Below are 23466 nucleotides of genomic sequence, written 5' to 3' on the forward strand. Positions count from 1 at the left end.
TATTTTTAGGAGATTCAACATATCTAGACTCAGGTATTTACTTCTGATCTAGGTCTGTTGCAACTCTGCCTGTGACCTCTGTTCTTTGAATCCTACCCTGGTCTCTTGATCTCCTTCCAGCATTTTGAGACCCAGTACATCAGTCTACGAGCTTGAATTCAATACTACTTCTGCAATCCTCAGCTGTATCATCTAAGTTTCTTAAAGTAAGTCTCATTCTACTTGAGGGCTCATTTTAAGATAGAGTGAATTAGCCCCGACCCACCACCACAAAAAGGGCCCTACACGTGGATAAGACATGTTCAATCTCCAATTTATTGGAAGACGATTTGGCTTTCTTCCAGACACAGAATAATGCTCCAGGAAGGAGTTGAGTGGACAGAAATTCCTGGTACTGAGGAAGAGGTTATGTTTTCTCATAATTGAGCTTGGAAGGCTTTGGAGGCAGATTCAGGTAACGTAGAACCATACGTGAGACTTGAGCCAAAGACAAGTCCTTCAAGACTTTCCCGGCACTTTTCCTGCCCTTTATTGAGATCAGGAACTCAGATCTTGGTCATAAACACAGTGACCTTTGGGCCAAGGTAGCAAGGTGAAGCTTTTGAAAAGACAGGTCCCAAAGTAGCATTCCCTCTGTGGGAAATTCTTAACTTACTTGCTCATCGATGGGAAAAAAGGGCTTCACCTCTGGCTGCCTCTCATGATTACAAAATCACTTAAGCCCCAAGGGCCCAACCCGAGGAGCTGGTTGCTTATTTGGATGAAGAGAATTTAGAACTTTTAATTTTGAACTTTTTTAAAGCTTATCTGGGTGGCTTAGTACCATTTCCCTCCATGTTGGTAAATTTATGCCAGATGTTTTTATTTAATATCTGACTTTATGTGAGGTAATAGGAAAAAGTCATTAGCTACCTATCTTGCTCCTACTTAATTATCCTTGCCTTGGGAATAGGTAACCTATTCCCATGTTTACCTCTGGCTCTAAAATACCTCACCAGTCCTGAGAGTGCCCTGTGGGACATACCAAGACAGTGTCTCACACTCTCTGGAGTACATCATGGAAATGTGATGGAGATTAGAAAAATGTAGTTCCTCCTCTCTGTGTTTGTCATCCAGACGCCCTGTGAGGGCTGGCAAAAAGTGTTCTTATTCTCCAAATATTCACTGGCATGTATTTGTGTAGTAAAATTATATTTGAGGTTTGTAGTTTTTTTTTTTTTTTTTATGGACATCTGTTATTCTCTTTTAGTCTAGAAGTTCTGAACACAGCTGGGCAGAACAACTTGGCTTTCTCCACAATCTGTGTTGAGTCACAAATGAAGCCTGTCAGCTGTCAGCTGCTTGTAGGTTGGTTGAGTGGCTGCCACTGTCCCCCACAGCTGTTTTGGCTCTAGGAGGCTCATGGGTGGGGAGAGGATCAGGGTCAGTTTGTTCTATGCACACAGCCCCTGGGAGCTCAGGGCAGCTTCACTGATCAGCCATTTCTGCATGCTAAAGGGCCAGCGCAGAGTAGGTGTGAAGCAGGCTGAGGGTCTGGTATGTACCTTTTAGGATTATGAGTCACAGCAGCTTAGTTTTTACAGATATTGTTTTTTACTTCTTGCTGTCTCTCTTCCTTATTTCCATAGTATGAGATTATAGATAATGTGACCTGTGCTGAGGCGAATGTAGTTACAAGGAGTGCATAATTTCCACCAAGAAACTATGCTCTTTGGATCCATTGTATGAGTTCCATATTATTCATATGAGGGAATTTGTTTTTTTACATGACTCAGTGCCACCAAGTATGACAATATTTCAAGTTTCCTAGGTCACTCCAACTTTAACAGCTTCCGAACCTTAGATTTCACAGGGCCCAAAGACTTCAGCAAAATTCTATCACTAGCCATAATAGTCTACCCCAGACACAGTTGTAGATTTCTCCTCCTGACTCACAGTTCCAGTTGTGTTATTGTGTTGCTCAATTTCCTTCCAAGACTCACAGCTGTCAAAAACAACTCCCACGCTTTAGCCCAGCCTCAAGGTCCTCTACGGTCTGATTCCAAACCACTTGTCCAAACTTTTATTGCTGACAACTGCCGTTAATGCCTTTTTCGATCTAACCGAAATGTGCTACCTACTGTGTTTTGCTGCACCTTGTTTGCCAGCATCAGTTCTTTTGCTTACTCTGTTCTCTGATCTCAAGTCAAAATGCCCCTGATTGTTTTGACACAGTTCTAATGCATTTGCTCTATAAAGTGCTCCTTGAACCCTCTCAACAGAATCAAATCTCTTTCCTTCAAACATCCAATCCCTTTCCCCATACCTACTTTCAAACACCCATAGTATTTTCTGCCTAGAAGAGATCACATTGTCCAGTTATCCCTCCCATCCTCAAACAGGACAGACAGTGTCCATCTAGTTAATCTTTCTATTTTCCCTGGGGCCTTGAAAATAGCATGTGCCTGTTTGTGTTACAAATCCATAAATAAATATTTGTAGAGAGCTTTGGATTTCCAGAGTGGATCCATATTTATTACTTCACTTAATTCTCATAAGTGGAAGTAGAAAGAACATGTGTTCTCTTTATTACAAATAAGGAGAAGACAAAGAGAATTAACTTTTGTTTATGAAACTATTACTTGCCTCATTATTGTGCCATGGTGTTAAACTCTATGAAAGGGTTTTTTTTTCTGCTATGCATAATGTAAAAACTCATTAAACATATGTTAGGTGAAGGAATGAGTGAATACCAAGTCAGGCAGTGGCTGAGTATACTATGTGTACTATTTTGATCTTGCAGCAAGTAGGATCTTCATTGCACAGTCAAGGAAACGTAGTCTTCACAGCATACACTACTTAAGTGTGTAGCTGGAATGGAAACCCTGGTTTCCATGGTTATACCATCAGCCTCCCCTGAGTCGCTTTTAAATTGTCTTCCTTTTTATTGTCATTTTTACTCCCAATTGCTATAAAAAGCAAAAAGAAAATTTCAAGAGTTACCTTAACTAAAGTTTTTTTTTCTTCTTTCTTTCTTTCTTTTCTTTTCTTTTTTTTTTTTTTTTTTTTTTTTTTGTGGTGCTATGGATTGAACACAGGTCCTTGTGCATGCAAGGCAAGCACTCTACTAACTGAGCCATATCCCGAGCCCCTCAGCTTAAGTTTTTGTTTCTGGTCATCACAGACACCAGGGTTACAGAATAGTGGATGCTATATGTTAGTTACTATTGCCAAGTCCCATGGTATTGTGTTGTGCGGGTTGATGGGGTACACTCTTAGAAGGGTGGGGATGATTTTCCAAAGATATCTCTACTTCCACTGTAGTTTGTTTTTCTCGAAAAGAAAGAACTGTTTTGATCTAAGAGTAAATGATAATTAAATTTCCTCTCAATTTATTTTGTTCTCAGTGCTCTGAAAGAATATTCACAATTACATTTTAAGGATTCTTTTTGAAGAGGAAACAAATATGCTGAGCAACCTCATTAGCCAGGAGATGAAAACCTGATGCCTGATGAGGTAGGTATTATTATCACCTTTATTTTAAAAATGAAGACATGCCTTCGTTTATTTCTAAGCATTCTTTGTTTTAATTTCTTTGAAATTTCAACTGAAAAATTGTCATTGAATTGTTCGAATCTTCTGCTTTGTCTTTATGTGAACTTGGGAAAAGATATTTTTCTTCTGCTTTGACATTGTTCTTACCTATGTCAAAAGTAGAAATTTTCGCTTCATACTTTTAGGCCTCTGTCTTGGTAGTGTTCTCTCAGTGTGGTTGGTGGTCAAATCAATGGGCTTGAAATTTTGTGTTTGGTTAATACAAAATGCAAAGGTGAGAGTTTAGTGTTTATTGTATTAATTACTATTATTATTTAACAAATGTGTTTTTTTGCTTTTTGTCATGCTGGAAATATATTTCTTTAATTTCTTCATCTCACCTTGCACTTGGGGACCAAGTCTAAAGCTATTTCCTTTGAAAGGCAGCATGTTTCCACATGAATTATAAGTGCAGTAGACACGAATTTTGTTTAGAAGTTTACCTTAATCCACCTTTACGACCAACTATCTAATTTGAATCTTTGGTATTTACTGTGACTGTAGTCAAGATGGGTTTTTCTTTTTATGTCTTCATTTTTTAAATTTTTATTTGTTATTTTTAGTTACACATGACAATAGAATCTATTTTGATATATCTATGCAAACATGGAATATATCATATTCTAACAAGGATCCCAGTCTTGTAGATGTACATGATGTTGAGATTCACTGTGGTGTGTTATATGTGTATATAGAAAAGTTGTGTCAGATTTATTCCACTGTCTTTCCTATTCCTTTCCTCCCTCCCTTCCCTTCATTCTCCTTTGTCTAATCTGCTGAATTTCTACTCTTCCCCTCTCAACCCCCTTATTGTGGGTTAGCATCAACATATTAAAGAGAACATTCAAACTTTGATTTTTTGGGATTGGCTGCCTTGAAGAGGCATAATAGTATCCAGATCTATCCATTTACTGGCAAATGTCATAAAGTCATTTTTCTTTATGACTGAGTAATATTCCATTGTGTGTGTGTGTGTGTGTGTGTGTGTGTGAGACATTTTCTTTATCCATTCATCTGTTGAATGAATAAAACTTAGCTATTGTGAATGGTGCTGCTATAAACATTGGCATGGCTGTGTCACTGTACTATGTTGATTTTTAAATCCTTTGGATACATACCAAGGAGTAGTATAACTGGGTCAGATAATGGTTCCATTCCTAGTTTTTTGAAAAATCTCTATACTGTTTTCTGTAGTAGTTGCACCAATTTGCAGTCCCACCAGCAATCCAACCTTTTCCCCACATTCTCACCAACATTTATTGTTGCTTGTTATCTTGATTATTGCCATCCTGACTGGAGTGAGGTGAAATCTCAGTGTAGTTTTAATTTTCATTTTTCTAATTGCTAGAGACGTTGAAATTTTTTTCGTATATTTATTGACTATTTGTATTTCTTCTTTTGAGAAATGTCTGTTTAGTTCCTTTGCCCATATATTGATTGTTGTTTGTTTGTTTGTTTGTTTGTTTGTTTGTTTTGGGGGTCAAGTTTTTTGTATATTCTGGAAATTAACAACTTTAGCTGAGGTACAGATGGCAAAGATTTTCTCACATTCTCTAGGCTCTCTCTTCACACTCTTTGTTTCCTTTGCTGTGAAGAAGCTTTTAATTTAATACCATCCCATTTATTGATTTTTGATTTTACTTCTTGCACTTCAGGAGTCTTGTTGAGGAAGTCAATTCCTAAACTGACATGTTGGAGTGTTGGGCCTATGTTTTCTTCTAGTAGGTGCCATGATTTCTGAGCTACTACCAAGGTCTTTGGTTCACTTTGAGTTGACTTATGTGCAGGATGAAAGAAAGGGGATAAATTTAATTCTATTACATATGGATTCCAGTTTTTCCTGTACCGTTTGTTGAAGAGACTATCTTCTCCAATGTGTGTTTTTGGTGTTTTGTCTAGTATGAGATAACTGTATCAATGTGGGTTTGTCTCTGTGTCTTCTATTCTATTTCATTGCTCTTTATGTTTGTTTTTATTACTACAGCACCATAGTATAATTTAAGGTCTGGTAATATGATGTCTCCTGCTCCACCTTTCTTGCTAAGGATTGCTAATCTGGGCCCCTTATTTTTCAAAATGAATTTTATGACTACTTCTACTATTTCTATGAAAAATGTCATTGGAATTTTAATAGAAATTTCATTAAATCTGTATAGCACTGTTGGTAGTATGACCATTTTGACAAAGTTAATTCTGACTATCTGAGAGCATAAGAGTTCTTTCCATCTTCTAAGGTCTTTTTCAGTTATTTCTTGAGTGTTCTAGTTTTTATTGTACAGGTCTTTCACCTCTTTTGATAGATTGATTCCCAAGTATTTTATTTTATTTTATTTTATTGGAGGCTATTGTGAATAAGGTAGTTTTCCTAATTTCTTTCAGTGTATTCATTGCTGATGTATAAAAACACATTTGATTTATGGGTGTTGATTTTATATCCTGCTACTTTGCAGAATTCATTTATTAGTTTTAGAAGTTTTATGGTGGAATTTTTTGGATCTTCTAAATATAGAATTGTTTCATCAGCAAATAGTTTGAACTCTTCTTTTCCCATTTGTATCCCATTTAGCTCATTCTTTTGTCTAATTGCTTGGGCTAGAGATACAAGGATATATTAAATAGAATTGGTAAAAGAAGGCATCCTTGTCTTATTCCAGTTTTTAGAAGGAATTATTCCAGTTTTTAGAATGACATTAGCCTTGGTTTTAGCATATATAGCATTTACAATGTTAATATATCTTCCTTCTATCCCTAGTTTTTCTGGTGTTCTAAACATTAATGGATAGTGTATTTGTCAAATGCTTTTTTCTGCATCTATTGAGATAATCATATGATTCCAGTCTTTAAGTGTATTTATGTACTGAAATACATTTATAGATTTCCATATGTTGAGCCAGTCTTTCATCTCTAGTATGAAACCCATTTGATCATGATGCATCATCTTTTTAATGTGTTTTTATATGTAATTTTGCTAATATTTTATTAGTAATTTTTACATCTATGTTCTTCAGGGATATTGGTATAAAGTTTTCTTTCCTTAATGTGTCTTTGTCTGGTTTTAGTATCAGAGTGATACTAGTTTCATAGGATGAGTTTACAAGGGTTCCTTCCTTTTATACTTCATGGAATGATTTGAGGAGATGGGTGTTAGTTCTTCTTTAAGTTCTGGTAGGACTCCGCTGAGAATCCATCTGGTCCTGGATTTTTCGTGGTTGGTAGACTGTTGATGGCATCTTCGTTTTCATTACTAGAAATTGAGCTGTTTAAGTTTTCTATTTCTTCTGAGTTTAATTTGGGTATATCTTGCATTGTAGTCAAGATTTTCTAGTTTATTGAAATATAAATTTTCAAAATAGTTTCTATTATCCTCTGTATTTCAGTAATGTCTGTGGTGATATTTCCTTTTTCATCACAAATTCTAATAATTTGAGTATTTGTCCTCTTTCTTTCGGTTAAGGTATTAATTTTATTAATTAAACTTGGCTAAACATTTACTATTTTTATTTATTTTTTCCAAGATCCAACTTTTTGTTTCATTGATTTTTTTGAATTTTTTTTTCAAATTCATTAATGTTGGCTCTGATTTTAATTATTTCCTGCCTTCTGCTGATTTTAGTGTTGATTTGTTCTTCTTTTTCTAGGGCCTTGAGATGTAACATTATGTTATCTATTTGACGTTTTCTATTCTTTTAATGAATGAGGTCAATGCTATGAACTTTCCTCTTAGAACTGCCTTTACAAGTGATCCAGAGATTTTGATATGTTGTATTATTAGTCTCATTTACACCTACGTTTTTTTTTTAAATTTCATCCCTGTTTTCTTCTGCTGTCCATTCACCCTTCAATAGCATATTATTTAGTCTTCAGTTGTTAGAGTAGCTTCTAATTTTTATTTTGTCATTAAATTCTAATTTCATTTCTTTATGATCTGATAGAATGCAAGGTTTTATCTCTTTTTTTGTATTTGTTAGGAGTTGCTTTGTGGCCTAAGATATGGTTTATTTTAGAAAATAATCCATGTACTACAAATATTCAGTCATTGATGGATAAAATATTTTATATATATATATATATACATATATATATATATATATTCTAAATTATTAATTCTATTTTTTAGCTCTACAATTTCTTTATTTAGTTTTTGTTTGGAGGATCTATCCATTGATGAAAGAGGTGTGTTAAAGTCAGTCAGTATTATTGTGTTGTAGTCTGTTTGATCCAATATTGAGAAAAATTTGTTTGATGTACATAGATGTTCCAATTTACAATTGTTATTTCTTGCTATAGGATAATTTTCTTAAGCAGTATGAAATGACCATCTTTGTCTCTTCTGATTAACTTTGGCTTGAAGTCCATTTTATCTAAAAGGAGGATAGAATCCCTTGCATATTCATAAGAGTGATATGTTTTTTCCCATCTTTTCATCTTCAGTTTGTGAATGTCTTTGCCTATGAGGTGAATCTCTTAGAGACAGCATATTTTGGGGTCTTGTTTTTTAAATTCAATCTGCCAGCCTATGTCTTTTGATTTATGAGTTTATGCCATTCATATTCAATGTTATTATTGAGAGATGATTTCTGTTCCATGTCCTCTTGATTTATTTCTAGTTTTTAATTTGTATTAACTTCTCTTCTGATTGACTATACTTCTAGTGTATTCCTCTCTATGCTGGTTTTAATTTTTAAAATGAAAAACTTTATTTTTCATTTCTTCTTCATGAAATTTTTTTATTGAGTATGTTTTGTAGTGCCAACTTTCTCATTGTGAATTCTTTTAAATTTTGTTTATCATGGAAGGTTTTTATTTCATTTTTGAATCTGAAGCTTAATTTGTTGGTTATAATATTATTATTTGTTATCATTTTCTTTCAGAGCTTGGTATGTATTATTCCAAGACCTCCTATCTTTTATGATCTGGGTTGAGAAGCCAGCTGAAATCTGGATTGGTTTACTTCTAAGTGTGACCTGTGATTTTTATCTAGCAGCCTTTAAAATTCTATTACTCCCCAAGTGTAATCCAAAACTAATATCACTAACTTTTGTAGAAACTTCTCTTCTTATGGCTATTCTTGTGATGCAAAACATTTATGTGAATACAATTATTTTTTTCTTAAAAAGAAGAACAATTAAAAGGATATTATCTCATATCTCCTTTTTAGAATCTTCATCATTGCCAGGCACTTCAAAGTTATTGCCAAGCAATTTTTCACACCTAAGGACCTCCTTGAAAGAAACATCTGCAAAGGAAATTTAGAACATTGAAATGCCAACTCTAAATATTTTTTAAAAAAATTCACTCCCTAAATAGAATTTTTAAAACAATTACATCAATTTAAACAGAAACATTTCCATTTCTGGAGATAGGTCCCTATCTTATTGATGGCTTTCATGTCTATGCATATACCCTGGGGATCAAGGTCAGTTCAGCAGAGTTCCCAAGTTTAGAGAGATCAGCTTCCTTTAAGAACTACAAGGCAAGAGAAAGGGTTCCTGAAGATATCTAAATCTCTGTTATCTCTGTTTGCCTTGCTACCTCCACCTGCTTTATATGAGCAGCTTCCTTCTTTTACCAGGTATTAAGGCATTATCAGATAGTCCTTACTTAAAATCCTTAAGGATTTACAAAGATCATGCACATTAGTATCTTATTATTTCTTGGTCATCTGGCTTGACATCATTCCTCTTCAATTGTCAGAGCTTAGAGACATTTTAGATCTCTATTTCTTACTTACCATCTGTAAACTCTTCTGGTCCCCTTCTCCCACTGGAATTTACCACTATAATAGCTCTTTACTGCCTCTTTCTGATCTAAGTGGGTATAAAACTTTAGCTTGTTGACCCAGGGGAAGTTCATCCTCAGGTTTTGGTAAGGTATGCTCAGTGAGTATAATATAATGAATAGAGATGATAATTTTGAAGGAGCTAGACACCTAACGAATGTCATATTACATATGACACCCTTTCCTGTGCTCCCTATAACTGCTGCCTTTCCCTCCTATATTCTATATGTCTCTGGCTTTCTTTATCTGCTCTACTCTTCTAATTTTTTCATGAAGCCTGTGAATCCAAATGAGTGAAAGAAAATAGATAAAACTACAATGATAACACAAGGGAACAATACTGATACTTTTAATAAATGAGCAATAAACCAATACATCCATGAGGGCCATTTGAAGGGAATAAACAAATTTTATACAAACATGTTAATTAATTTTTACTCCTCTATTTCAATAAAAAAGGAGTCATAGAAAAGCGTTTTCAACAGCCGTGCACAGGGTACTGTATAATTTTTGATCAGTCACATTGGAAGTGTTATGTACAAACTATTATTGAAGTAAATACATGAATACTGGATAAACATCCTGAGAAATTTCTATGATAACTCCATCTTTTTCACAGATATGATTCTCCACAGACTGAAGAATGATACAGATATATATCATGTATTTGAAGACTTCATAGTGATAAATTCTATAAATTTTGAGCATTATTGAGAAATCAGCCCATGATTTTAAGATAATGCTAAAATACCAGAGAAGATAAATTAGGAAGTTGGCAACAATGAAGACATGGGTTAAATTAGAGATGGCAGACATTATAAATATGTCACAAATTTCTTACAGAAGAACCTGAAATACCAAAAATATTATTTTTTCAGAATTTGGAATTTGACCAGAGGAAGCATTTTTTTAATTGAGGCCAAAATATCCACATAAAGAGATAAGTGGTCAATTATGTAATTGGATTTCAAAATGCCTTTACATCAGGAAGTTTAGAAATTTTGAGATATTTGGTGGTAGAGGCCCTATAATTTCATCCCTTTAAAAAAAACCACATCATTTCCTACCCATTAACCCTATTTTTATTAAAAATAAAATCTCCACAATTTAAAATAGTACCCCCAAACTATTCAAAACTGATTCACACTCAAGAGACATGCAGAGAGTCTATATACCCATGGGGAAGTCAATCAACAGGTGACATCACATTGTTTATTCATCACAGACAGTCCTAAGGGAATCATGAAGTTGTTAACTTCTTTCATGAGTTTCTCTCCCTTGAGATCAATTCCTTGGCCCTAGCTTATCATCCCTAGAGTCCTGGCCTCAGTGTCCCATGTTTTTTGGTAGGCATTTCAAGCCCCTACTATAAAGCTCTACCCTACATTCAAAATCTCCATTCCTTTTCCCTCTGTGCACTCCAAGGGGGCAGTTAGCCAACAGGATTCCTGTGCCTTTGTGATGAGGATCACAAGACTCACTTTCACAGGCTTTCCTTCCCATCCCCTAGGTGTTGAGTATTTCAGTGAAGAATGCTTCTGCTTTGGTTGTGTAAAGTAAAGGAAGAACTACAGCACAAGGAAAGAAGATCTTGTGTGGAAAGATGGCAGGCAGAAAGGGATCAGCAATCAGGTCATACCCTGGTTCCTTCCTTCTCCTTCTGTCTCCCCAGATGCATATGGCTAATCCCCACCCCTGACACCCAGTAACTTTCATATCCTCCTAAGTATCTTGTCTTTGTATTGGTTTTGATCTCTCCTTTTATATCAGTTGTTCCAAAAAGGTGTTCTTAGAGGAAATTCTTAGAGCAAACTCAGGTAATACTAAGGGGAAAGGCAGGCTAAAAAGCAAAGATGACTGAGTCAAGGAGACTCAGCTATGAATGCAAATGGTTCAGGCTGATGATTATGGAATTCTGGCCTCCTGGTCCTTTTCCACAAGACTATCTCTGAGGACTAATGTCCTCAAAACTTTTTCCATCAGACAACCTTCTTTTATTCCATCTGTTTTCATCAGCTTTTTGTTGCTGTGACCAAGGTCTGACAAAAAATATAGAGGAGGAAAAATACATTTTGGCTCATGGTTTTGGAGTTTCAGTTTATGGTTAGTCAACCAGCTCTGGGCCCAAGGTGAGGCAGAACATCGTGATGGAAGGGTATAGTGAGGAAAGAAGCTCAGGACATTGCAACAAGAAGCAGACAGGGAGACAGAGAGAGTGAGAAAAAGAGGGTGTGTGGGGGGAGCCATTAGTGGAAAACACATGAAGATCTTCTCTTGGCATGAAGCCAGGGAGATTTTAGGTTTAACCTTGGGAACTATCCTTGGTTCTCCCACACAATAGATTGCCCAAGGCACAGGACCTTTATCTTCGCTCTGCTAGGAAGATCTCTCACAGGTCTCTCTGGAGATGGGTGTAACCCATTGGATGGGCAGCCCACCTTTAACCTTTTTTGAGAATAACATTCTATGGAAAGCCTTTGATGTCCCCCAATATAAATAAAGCAGGTGCAGGCTCCATTTTGCTGGAGTATAGAAGCTCAATCCATGATTGGCTTGCTGTCCTGAACCCGCTTATTAAAAAATTATTTTCTGTGGGTTTTTTTTTGTCATTCTATTTTTTCCTAGATTTTATTTTTTAGCCAGCCCATTCCACTATGGGATTTCACCCCATTCCCATTGCCTGCACGGGACATGGGTTGTAGGGAGATTGAGAGAGAGCGAGAGAGAGCACTCTGCTCATCAGGAACAAAATATAAACCCCAAAGGCATGCTCCCAGTGTCATATCTCCACCAGTCACATCCTACCTGCCTACAGTTACCACCCAGTTAATTCATATTGGTGGATTAATGCTTTGATTAGGATAAGGTTCTGATAATCCAATCATTTCACCTCTGAAAAGTTTGTAGTGTCACATACATGAGCTTTTGTGGGACACCTTATATCTAAATCATAACACCATCTCTATTACATTGTGAATGATAGGAATTTTGTTGGCTTTTCCACATGGGCAATTGGCACTTAATAAATAAAGAGCCATCTTGGTGAGGTGAAGAAGAACTTCAAATTTCCTAGAAAAGAGACAAAAGTACCAAATTATTTTACATGACTGGTAGTGGGTAAAGAGGTGCTTTCTAATGCTTTAGTAACAGAAACTTGAGATTCTTGGTCAAAGACTAGTAGGACATATATTCTCTCAATAACTCAATTTTTTTTTTAGGACACAGAATGAAAGGAATTAGATTGTGCAGTAAAAATGTCTTCTCTTACATAGTCAAGACAGGACTTTCTGTTTTTATGAACACAAAATAATTAGAGAAAGAAATGAGAGGTATGACAGAAACTAATAATGACCTCTCAGAGTTCACTCCCCCTTTATTTTTTAACAATAAGAATCCCATTCTTCAGTTTATAATGTAGCAAAACATCTCCCTTTAATCTTGGGATATGTTTTAGTAATTTTTTTTTTGTTTTTGTGACCAAAAATCCTGACAAGAACAACTTAGAGGAGAATAGGTTTATTTGGGGCCCATGGTTTTAGAAGTCTCCATAGATATATGACTGATTCCATCACTCTGGACTCAAGGTGAGGCAGTCATCAGGAGGGAATAGCCCAGGGGAGAAAATCTATTCAGCTCATGGTACTGTCAGAAAGAAAGAGAGAGAGAGAAAGAGAGAGAGAGAGAGAGAGAGAGAGAGAGAGAGAGAGAGAGAGAGAGAGAGAGAAGCAGAAAGGGTCCTTAGGAAAGATGCACCCTTACAGGGCATGGCCTCAGTGATGCACCTCTAGCCATGCCACATGCCAACAGTTACCACCCAAGTAGTCCATTCTACTTAAGTTACAGCTCTCATAATGCGATCATTTTACCTCTAAATAGTCCTACATTAACCAGAGTGTTTGGGAGACACCTTATATCCAGATGAAAAAAGGGCAACCATTTATTCTGGCCTGAAGATATGAATGGAAGTATAGAATAGCATGAATTCTCCTTAAAGATAGAAGAAGACTTCCTTTGCTCTTCCTGCATTCTGCTGCTGTGAAATCTAAAATTAGCCAGCTACACTGATTCTCAACCTAAGGAACATCTCAACCTAAGGAACCTAAGGAACTTCAGCTTTGGTGAATTCTAAATAGTTTTCTAGCTCCTTTCTTGATGAAGCAGAAAAACAAAATCAGTTCTATTGCCAGCTGGGCCCATGCTACAATATTGAATTCATACTGTATTCAAGGCACTGTGCTAGGACATTTCCAGGCATAACTTCATTTAATACTCACATAAGACTAAGAAATAGATATGATTATTATCTGTTTTACAGATAAAATTGAGGCTGAGAGAGATTGTAAAACTGGCACTGTTCAGAAAATTAAGGATTTGTGATGCAAACTCAAGATCAACTAGGATCAACGTGCGTAATATGACCATTATACCACATTATAATTCATAATTATATTTATGGTCAACAGCTATCTACCAGAATTATGCTTTATGGTATAATAGAACATTTGTCCTCAATTGGTTCATAGTCTGGAGGGGTAGACAAAAGAGTACTGCACTAGAGATTGGCAAAGGTGGCTAGGAAAACAGAGGAAAGAAAACACTTCCTTCTCCTGAGGAGAAGAGCAGAGAAAGCTCCTCAAAGGAGAATGCTCTTGAGCGAATCCTCAGGGAATTTGTTAGAGGAAACATTGCTGGTAAACAGTCCTGCAGAGTAACCATTTATATAAAGATGAGGATGTTTCAGAGAGCCTGGCACATTAGAATATAGCAAATTCATTCCATTGTCAGGGCAAAAAAATTTTTGAATATTTAAGAAAGGAACAATAAGAGACAAGGTAGAAAGAAAAGGCAAAGGGAAGGACATGGAGAATGTTGCATGCTATCTACTGTAGTTTGGATTTTAAATACCCACCAAAGGCCCTGGTCTTAGAAGCTTAGTCTCTGGCTTGACACTATTGGGAGGTGGTGGAACATACAAGGTGGGACCTAGTGAGAATTCTTGTGGTCACTGGGGGCATGTCCTTGAAGGTGAAAATGAGGTTCTGGTCTTTTTCTTTCTTTCTTTTCTTTTTCTTTTCTTTTTTTTTTTTTTTTGTATCCTGGTTAAGAGGTGAGCAGTTTGCTCCATCACACACTCCCACCAGTGATGAGACGACTCAGTCCCAAGGCAGTGGAACCAATCATCATGTGAAACTTGTATAACTATGAACCAAAACAAACCTTTACGAAGTTGATTATCTCAGGTATTTGTTAGAGTAACAGAAAGCTGACGACTAATACTACACTAAGGATTTTTTTTTGAGTACTTCAAAAAGTCATTGAAGGAGTGCCTATAACATGATCACATTTCTGTCTGACAGAACAATAGGAATGGATTAGAGGACTGAATAAGACTTATAGCCTTGGGTAGAAATATTATTAAAGTTCATGACTTTTTAAAATAATATCTCCAACTTTATTCTTCTTTTTCAAAGTTGTCATAGATATTCTAGATTTTAGCCTTTCTTTGTTTTGTTTGTTTTAATTAGTTATACATGATAGCAGAATGTATTTTGACATATTATACATACATAGAGAGTATAACTTCTCATTCTCCTGGTTGTACATCATGTAGAATTACATTGGTTGTATAATCATATATGCACATAGGATAGTAAAGTCAATTCATTCTACCATTTGATTTGCATTTATGTAATTGCTAGAAATGTCGAACATTTTTTTTTCACATATTTGTTGACCAATTATATATTTTTCTTCTGTGAAATGTCTGTTCAGCTTCTTAACCCAAACAAACCAAATTGGGTTATTTATTGATTGGATTATTTATTTATTTAGTGATGAGTTTTTTGAGTTCTTTATATATCCTGGAGCTCAATACTCTATCTGAGGTGCAGGTGGCAAAGATTTTCTCCCATCCTGCTCTCTCTTCACATTCTTGATTGTTTCGTTTGCTGTGAAGAAGCTTTTTAGTTTGGTTCCATCCCATTGATTGATTCTTGATTCTACTTTGCACTTTAGGAGTCTTGTTAAGAAAGTCAGTTCCTAAGCTGACATGATGTAAATTTGGGCCTACGTTTTCTTCTATTAGGCCCAGCTTCTCTGTTCTAATGCCTCAATCCTTGATCCACTTTGAGTTGAGTTTTGTGCAGGATGAGACAGACAGGTCTATTTTCATTTTGCTACACATGGATTTCCAATTTTCCCAGTACCATTTGTTGAAGAGGCTATCTTCTCCAATGTATGTTTTTAGTACCTTTGTCTAGTATGACATAAATGTATTTATGTGGGTTTGTCTTTGTGTCTTCTATTTTGTACCATTGGTCTACATGTCTGTTTTGATGCCAATACCATTTTTTTTGTTGTTACTAAGGCTCTCTAGTATAAGGTCTTGTATTATGATGCCTCCTGCTTCACTCTTCTTGCTAAGGATCGCTTTGGCTATTCTGGGTCTCTTATTTTTCCAAATGAATTTCATGACTGCTTTTTCTGTTTCTATGAAGAATGTCATTGGAATTTTAACAGAATTTACATTAAATCTGTATAGCACTTTTGGTAATATGGCTATTTTGATAATATTAATTCTGCCTATCCAAGAACATGGAGATTGTTCCAGCTTCTAAGGTCTTCTTCAATTTCTTTCTTTGAAGTTCTGTAGTTTTCATTGTAGAGATCTTTCACCTCTTTTGTTAGATTGACTCCCCATTTTTTTTTTTTTTTTGGTGAATGTGGTAGTTTTTTAAGTTTCCCTTTCAGTAGATTCATCACTGATGTAAAGGAATGCATTTTATTTATGAGTGTTCATTTTATATCCTGCTATTTTGCAGAATTCATTTATTAGTTCTATTAGTTTTCTGGTGGAATTTTTGGATCTCCTAAATATAGAATCATGTCATCTGCAAATAGGGATAATTTGAGTTCTTCTTTTCCTATTCATAGTTTATGACATTTTTATTCTAAAATTCAAGGAGAGCAATCTTATATAATCACAGGCTGCAGTAGTATTGGAGTTAGTGGGGAAAAGGGGAAGTACTATGTTGTGTAACTACAAAAATTAATTCTAACATGCTGTTTGATTGTGAAAATGTACAAATTAGAATTTCTCTAGAATCTGTGTTTATAAAATTGTCATTTGTGTAAAAACCAATTTTAATTTAAAAATATCAGTGAATGGTATATTCAGCCTCTTAATGGGCCCTTATTCCTGGTGCTATTTCTTCTTTCTTCCTCCTTCTGCCACAAGCCAGAGACAATGGGTAGGGACCTTACCATTCTGAGGAGAGTAATTCCAATGCTCATTGGGGCTCATCTGGGTAGGAATGCAGAGCCATCCACTCTGGTCACAGAACACTACTTCTATTCAAGGAGCAGAGAAAAGACAAAAGGGAGATAGCAGAATGGTGAAGTTGTTTGCATTTCAATAAAGAAAAACTTTTTGTATTCATAGAGTGAAACTCAGTCAAATTGACACTATCTATTCTGGAATAAACTCAACAGAACTCTCTTCCATCCCAAGCATTTTAGAAAAACAATGATCTCATCTGAATGGGCAGAGAGTGGGTAGATGAGGACTCCATTAGACAAGTTCTCTGAAAAGAAAGAAAAAATAAATCAAGCAACATCTGAGTTCCATAAGTCCCTTAACAACAACAAAAAAATGTTTCCAAGAGAAAAGCCAATAACTCTGTCCTCACCACTCTTCCTCCAACTATAGTTCAAATGATATCAAACAAAATCCACACATTGGTTTAGAGATTTGGGTTTTCTTCCTTTATTTATGTTCCTCTGCCCACCCTAAGTTTTTTTTTTTATAAATATTTTGAAAACCTTTCAATCATATAGCACTCATTTTCACCCCTCTGATAATTTTTATTATTTTTGAGTCCACTTTAATGAGCTTGGGTCTAGCCTCACTTCTTCAGCTAAAAGTGGGAGGTAGGTTCTTGCCAGGAGTGAGATAAAAATGTCTTTTTTTCTCTTATTGTTTAAACAGAGCCTGTCTACATAGCTGCACAGCGCCTGGAGCCCAGAAGAGGCATGGCCAAGAGCCGAGTGGATCAAAAGTTATACACATTTCCAGACGGCCTAGATGAGACCCCTCTCTGTGGTCCCACCTCTCCAAACCAAAAGGTGAATGTGGAGAGCACCCTTAGTCCATCTTCTCCTTGTCTCCAAATAGGTGATATTTATCTACTCATACTGAAATCTCCATTTATGATTGTTTAGAGCACTCTGGGAATAAGAAAAATAACTTCATGAATTTGTTCAAAGTTCTCTGTAAAAAAAAAAAAAAGCATACCAAGTTTTCATTGCTTCAAATAAGTCTTTACTAATGAATGAATAAAAGCAATGACTTCTGCCATACTAAGCAGAAATAGAAGCAATTACTATTGCTTTCTTCTCAGGAGAAGTGAAGGGTCAGAGGAGGACCTAGAGACCAGTAAGGAAGGACGCAGATGGAGAGGGAGTGGAGCTGTGGGGGGAGCCAGGATGTGGCATAATTTGCTGCTGGGAAAGCTGGAGGTGCCTGGTGATAGGTGTGTCTCAGCCTGGGCAAGTCAGAGGGTCAGGATTTGCTGCTTCCTGGGTGGCCTTGGGGCCAGATGACACAGCCCAGCCTGCTCAAGGGAAAGAAGCAGAATGGAAATAAATGGCATAACAGTCTTCTGATAGTCAGTGATGGTGCCACCTAGTCCTAGATGCTTGGACAGTACCTGGAACAGTAAGATGACTTACTCTGGAAAATCCTACCCTGAACAGTTCTGATCCAAAACTAATTATACTTCATCTGTTCTCATCGATTCAAGGGGGGCAGAAGCCCACACCTCTTAATTCCCTGGTTTTATTGTCCAGTTTTTCTTCCATACTTCTTATTAAAATTTTATATGACTCTCTTCTCCTTAAACTTGTATTGAGTTTTTTTTTTTTTTTTTTTTTGGTGGGGGGTGTACCAGGGATTGAACTCCGGGGCACTCAACCACTGAGCCACATCCCCAGCCCTTTTTTAATTTTATTTAGAGACAGGTTCTCACTGAGTTGCTTAGTGCCTGGCTTAGTGCTGAGACTGACTTCAAACTAAAAATCCTCCTGCCTCAGCCTCCCAAGCTGCTGGGATTACAGGTATGCACTATGGTGCCTGGCTGGATTAAGTTTTTATGTTGAGATAATTTTATCTTTCCCATTTATTTCCTGAATTCAATCAACATGCTTCATTTCTGTGGTGAGCCGTTTCTGCGGACTGTGGTCGCCATTACAAGATGGCGCTGGCTCCGCTGTGGTCTGTAACAAACAACTCCTTATTTGGGAGAGTTGGCGCATGGTTTTTTAACACCCTATGAGAAAGCTCCACGTGGCAGCTTCGCATTGGGGCTTGAGATGCTTTATTAAGGCTGGGAGAGGCATCCGAGAGGAAGAAGAAGAAATATCAAGGACCTGAATAAACGGCTGAAAGAAGATTCCTGTTGTTGTGTCTTCCTTGCGGGCAAGGGGGTCGCGACAAGTGGTGCCGAAACCCGGGAACCAGAACTTTCAGACGTCAGGGGTGGTGCACCGGATAGTCCCAGGTAAGTGGGACCCGCGACCAAAGCGGGGATAGTCCCAGTAAGTGGGATCCGCGACCAAAGCGGGGTCAGCTCCTCTACAAAGAAAGAGAGAGCCTCATATTTTATTGCAGCTGCAATGTGTACTTTCACTTTTGTTTTCTGTGTTTCTTTTGTCGTCTGTGTCTTTTGTTTTCTGTGTTTCTTTTGTTGTTGTGTCATGGGTGCCGCATCTTCAAGTCCGCTTCTCCTGGCCCTAGATGGCCTGTTACGTTCCAAGGGCCTGGAAGTGAAGCATTGTACTTTACAGAGATTTTTACAGAAGATAGATATTGCTGCACCGTGGTTTGCATTTTCGGGCAGTCTTACTCTACCTAGTTGGGATAAATTAGGCAAAGATCTTGACTTTGCTTCTGAGCAGGGCATATTAGAGGGCGGGGTGATACCCCTTTGGAAAATGGTCCGTAGTTGCCTCACAGATGGCAGATGTCAGGAAGCACTTACTAAAGGACAGGAAGTTCTAGAACAATTACATGAGGAGAAATCGGAGACGGCAGGAAGTGAGGTATCTCGGGAGGATGGAAGTGTGCGGAGCGTGAAACAGGGGAAGAGACGATTGTATCCAGATCTCAGTGCGCTGCGCACACCCCCATGTGAAAGTGGGTCAGAGGAAGAGGAGGATGAGGAGGAGGAGCTTGGGAGGCTGTCTCGCCAGCTAGGGAGTTTAGCTATAGGAGAAGGGAACAAAAATAAACAGGAGCTCAAGAAATGTGATCCTCCGGATCCACCGCCGTATGGCGGGGGTGTTTCGGGGAGAGCTTTCCATGCTCAAACATGGAGGGCTGTTAACGCTGAGATGGGTCTTGCTTATCCAATTTTTCAGGATGATAATAGGGGAAGATTCCATGAGCCTTTAGATTTCAAAATTGTGAAGACTCTGGCGGAGTCTGTGCGCACTTATGGGGTGGATGCCGCCTTCACACTAACTCAGGTGGAGAGTCTGTCTAGATACTGTATGACTCCCTCTGATTGGGCTAGCCTTGTTCGGGCTTGTGTTTCCCCAGGTAAATATTTGGACTGGAGAGCATTTGTGCTAGAGGGCGCAATAGAGCAGGCCGCCCAAAACCATGCGGCGGGACACCCTCATTGGGATAAGGACATGCTTTTGGGGCAAGGTAGATTTGCTAATCAACAGACGGGATTCCCTCTTGAGGTATATGATCAAATTAATAAAATTTGCATTCGGGCATGGAAGTCACTTCCAAATAGAGGAGAGGTATCTGGTAATTTGACTAAGATTATACAAGGCCCTACAGAACCCTTTTCAGACTTTGTAGCAAGGATGGTGGACGCCGCTGGAAAGATTTTTGGGGATCCTGATAGAGCCATGCCCCTTGTCAAGCAATTGGTCTTTGAGCAATGCACCAAGGAATGTAAAGCAGCAATCGCTCCTTATAAGAACAAAGGCATAGAAGCATGGATGAAGGTGTGTAGAGAGATTGGAGGACCTTTAACTAATGCAGGTCTTGCAGCTGCTGTCCTTCGGATTGCAAAAGGGGGCGGTCCTGCCGCCGGAACATGCTTCCATTGTGGTCAACCCGGTCATGTTAGACGTGAATGTCCCAAAAAAGACAATTCCAAAAAAGACAATTTTACTGGACCTTCTCACGGTGGCCTTTCCAATGGCCTTCGTCTACCGGGGTTGTGTCCAAGATGCAAAAAGGGGAAGCATTGGGCAAGAGAGTGTAGATCAGTGAGGGACATCCATGGACAGCCTATTTCAGCTGGGCCAAAAAACGGCCGACGGGGCCCTCGACCCCAGGGCCCACAAATATATGGGGCAGTGGAGAATGTCACACCCGAACCCGAGACATGGCCATCTCTACGCCATCCCATGAAACGCGGAGAGCCACTACAGGTGCCGCGGGATTGGACCTCTGTTCCACCTCCAGACTCGTATTAACACCTAAGATGGGAGTCCAATTGGTGGAAACTGAGTTTACAGGGCCTCTACCACCTGGCACTGTAGGTTTGCTAATTGGACGTGCATCCTCTATTTTACAAGGTCTTCATGTTTTCCCCGGAGTCATAAGTCCTGATACTATAGGGATAATAAAGGTTATGGTGGAAGCTCCAAGGGGCATTGTGTCCATCTCCCCAGGGGATCGGATTGCTCAATTGCTAATTTTGCCTAGCTTACATAATCACTTCCCTGCTGATTCAAGGTCACGGACAGGGAATGAGATTGGTACCACCGGAGGGAATTGTGCCTATTTGTCACTAGATATGAGCAATCGCCCCACTTTGGAATTAAGCATAGAAGGTAAATCTATTGTGGGATTACTGGATACCGGAGCAGACCGTAGTATTATAGCACTTAGGGACTGGTCTAAGGGATGGCCAGTGCAGACTTCTGATCAATCCTTGAGAGGACTTGGATATGCCCAGGCCCCTCAGATCAGCTGTAGACATCTAGTCTGGAAGGATCCAGAAGGACATAATGGTACCTTTCAGCCTTATGTACTTGATTTACCTATCTCTCTATGGGGCCGTGATCTGATGAAAGACATGGGGTTCACTCTTAGTAATGACTATTCCCCAGTGTCTCAACAGATTATGCAAAATATGGGGTATAGGCCAGGTCTAGGACTAGGAAAACATTTACAGGGACGTAAGCATCCTGTACAAGGTCATCAAAAGCTTGACAGATTTGGTCTGGGTTTTTCCTAGGGGCCGCTGGGGCTCAAATACCCATAACATGGCTCACCGAGGAGCCTGTTTGGGTGCCTCAGTGGCCTCTTCCCTCGGTTAAATTGGCAGCAGCTCATGCTCTAGTTAAAGAACAACTTGACTTGGGTCACATCCAGCCTTCTACTTCTCCATGGAATACTCCCATATTTGTCATTAAGAAAAAATCAGGGAAGTGGCGCCTACTGCATGATCTACGAGCAGTTAATGCTCAAATGCAACTTATGGGGCCCATTCAAAGAGGGCTGCCTCTGCTCTCCTCGATTCCTCAGGGCTGGCACATTATTGTTATTGACATTAAAGACTGTTTCTTTTCTATTCCTTTGCATCCTAAAGACTCGCAGCGTTTTGCCTTCACCCTTCCCTCGTGTAACCACGAGGAACCAGATCAAAGGTTTGAGTGGGTAGTGTTGCCGCAGGGAATGGCTAATAGTCCCACGATGTGTCAGATGTATGTGGGGAAGACACTCGCACCTCTCAGACAAAAGTATTCCTCCATCAAGATCATTCATTGTATGGATGATGTATTATTGGCTGCTAAATCAGAGCAGACAGTTCATGAGGCCTATAAAGACCTAGTGAAGTTGTTAGCTCAATATGGACTGCATATCGCACCTGAAAAGATTCAAACAGGGGATTCTGTTAAGTATTTGGGAGCAACAATTGGGTGTGACAAATTACGACCACAGAAAATCACCATACGAGCTCAGGATCTCCAAACTCTAAATGATTTTCAAAAACTGCTGGGAGATATTAATTGGATACGAGGATATTTACATATTTCTAATGTTATGCTACAGCCTTTGTATGCTACTCTTAGGGGTGATCCAGATCTTACTTCCCCTCGTAGCCTCACCAAAGAGGCTAGAGCGGCCCTTATGACAGTAGAAGAAGCTATACAACATGCTACTTTATGCAGGCTCCAGAGTGATAAACCTTTCCAGTTATGTGTGCTTGCCACTATGCGGCAGCCTACTGGAGTACTGTGGCAAGATGGACCTTTGCTATGGATTCACCCACATGTATCCCCAGGAAAATCCTTAGAATATTATCCTGATGCTGTTGCAGCATTAGCACTTAAAGGGATTCAACAAAGCATTCAATTTTTCGGACAATCACCTTCTTCTCTTATTATACCCTACACTAAAGCTCAACTTAGTGTCTTGTGTGCTACTCTAGATAACTGGGCTATTCTATGTTGCTCGTTTCAAGGGGATATTGATAATCATTACCCTTCTCATCCGTTACTCCATTTTGTTAAAGAACATCCTATCATTTTCCCTAAAGTAACTTCATCCAGTCCCATTCCGGGGGCTGTTAACATTTTTACTGATGGTTCCAAGTCTGGAATGGGAGCTTATGTAATTAATGATTCTCCCCCTGTCCAGCATCAATTTGCTCCTGGAAATCCACAATGGGTAGAACTACAAATTGTTATTGAGGTTTTTAAACAGTGTTCTTTTCCTTTTAATCTCATTTCGGACTCCATCTATGTGGTGCAAGCACTACAAATCCTGGAGGCTGTGGGAGCTATTAGTGATGCCCGTAATGTATCTGCTTACTTTAATCAGCTTCAACAGCTTATCCGTGGCCGCACTGCTCCTTTTTATCCAGTGCACATCCGGGCTCACACCTCTCTTCCTGGTCCGTTATCGCAGGGTAATGCCTGTGCGGACTCAGCCACTAGAGGTCAGTTGATCTGTTTGGCTTCCTCCTTAGAGGAGGCTAAATTGTTTCACCAAAATTTTCATGTTAATGCTTTAACACTGCGCAGGCGTTTTTCTATTTCAAGAGCAGATGCTCGGCAGATAGTATTACACTGTCCCCATTGTG

This window comes from Spermophilus citellus (genome assembly GCF_964194105.1).
Source record: "Spermophilus citellus genome assembly, chromosome: 7".
Classification (NCBI taxonomy): domain Eukaryota; kingdom Metazoa; phylum Chordata; class Mammalia; order Rodentia; family Sciuridae; genus Spermophilus; species Spermophilus citellus.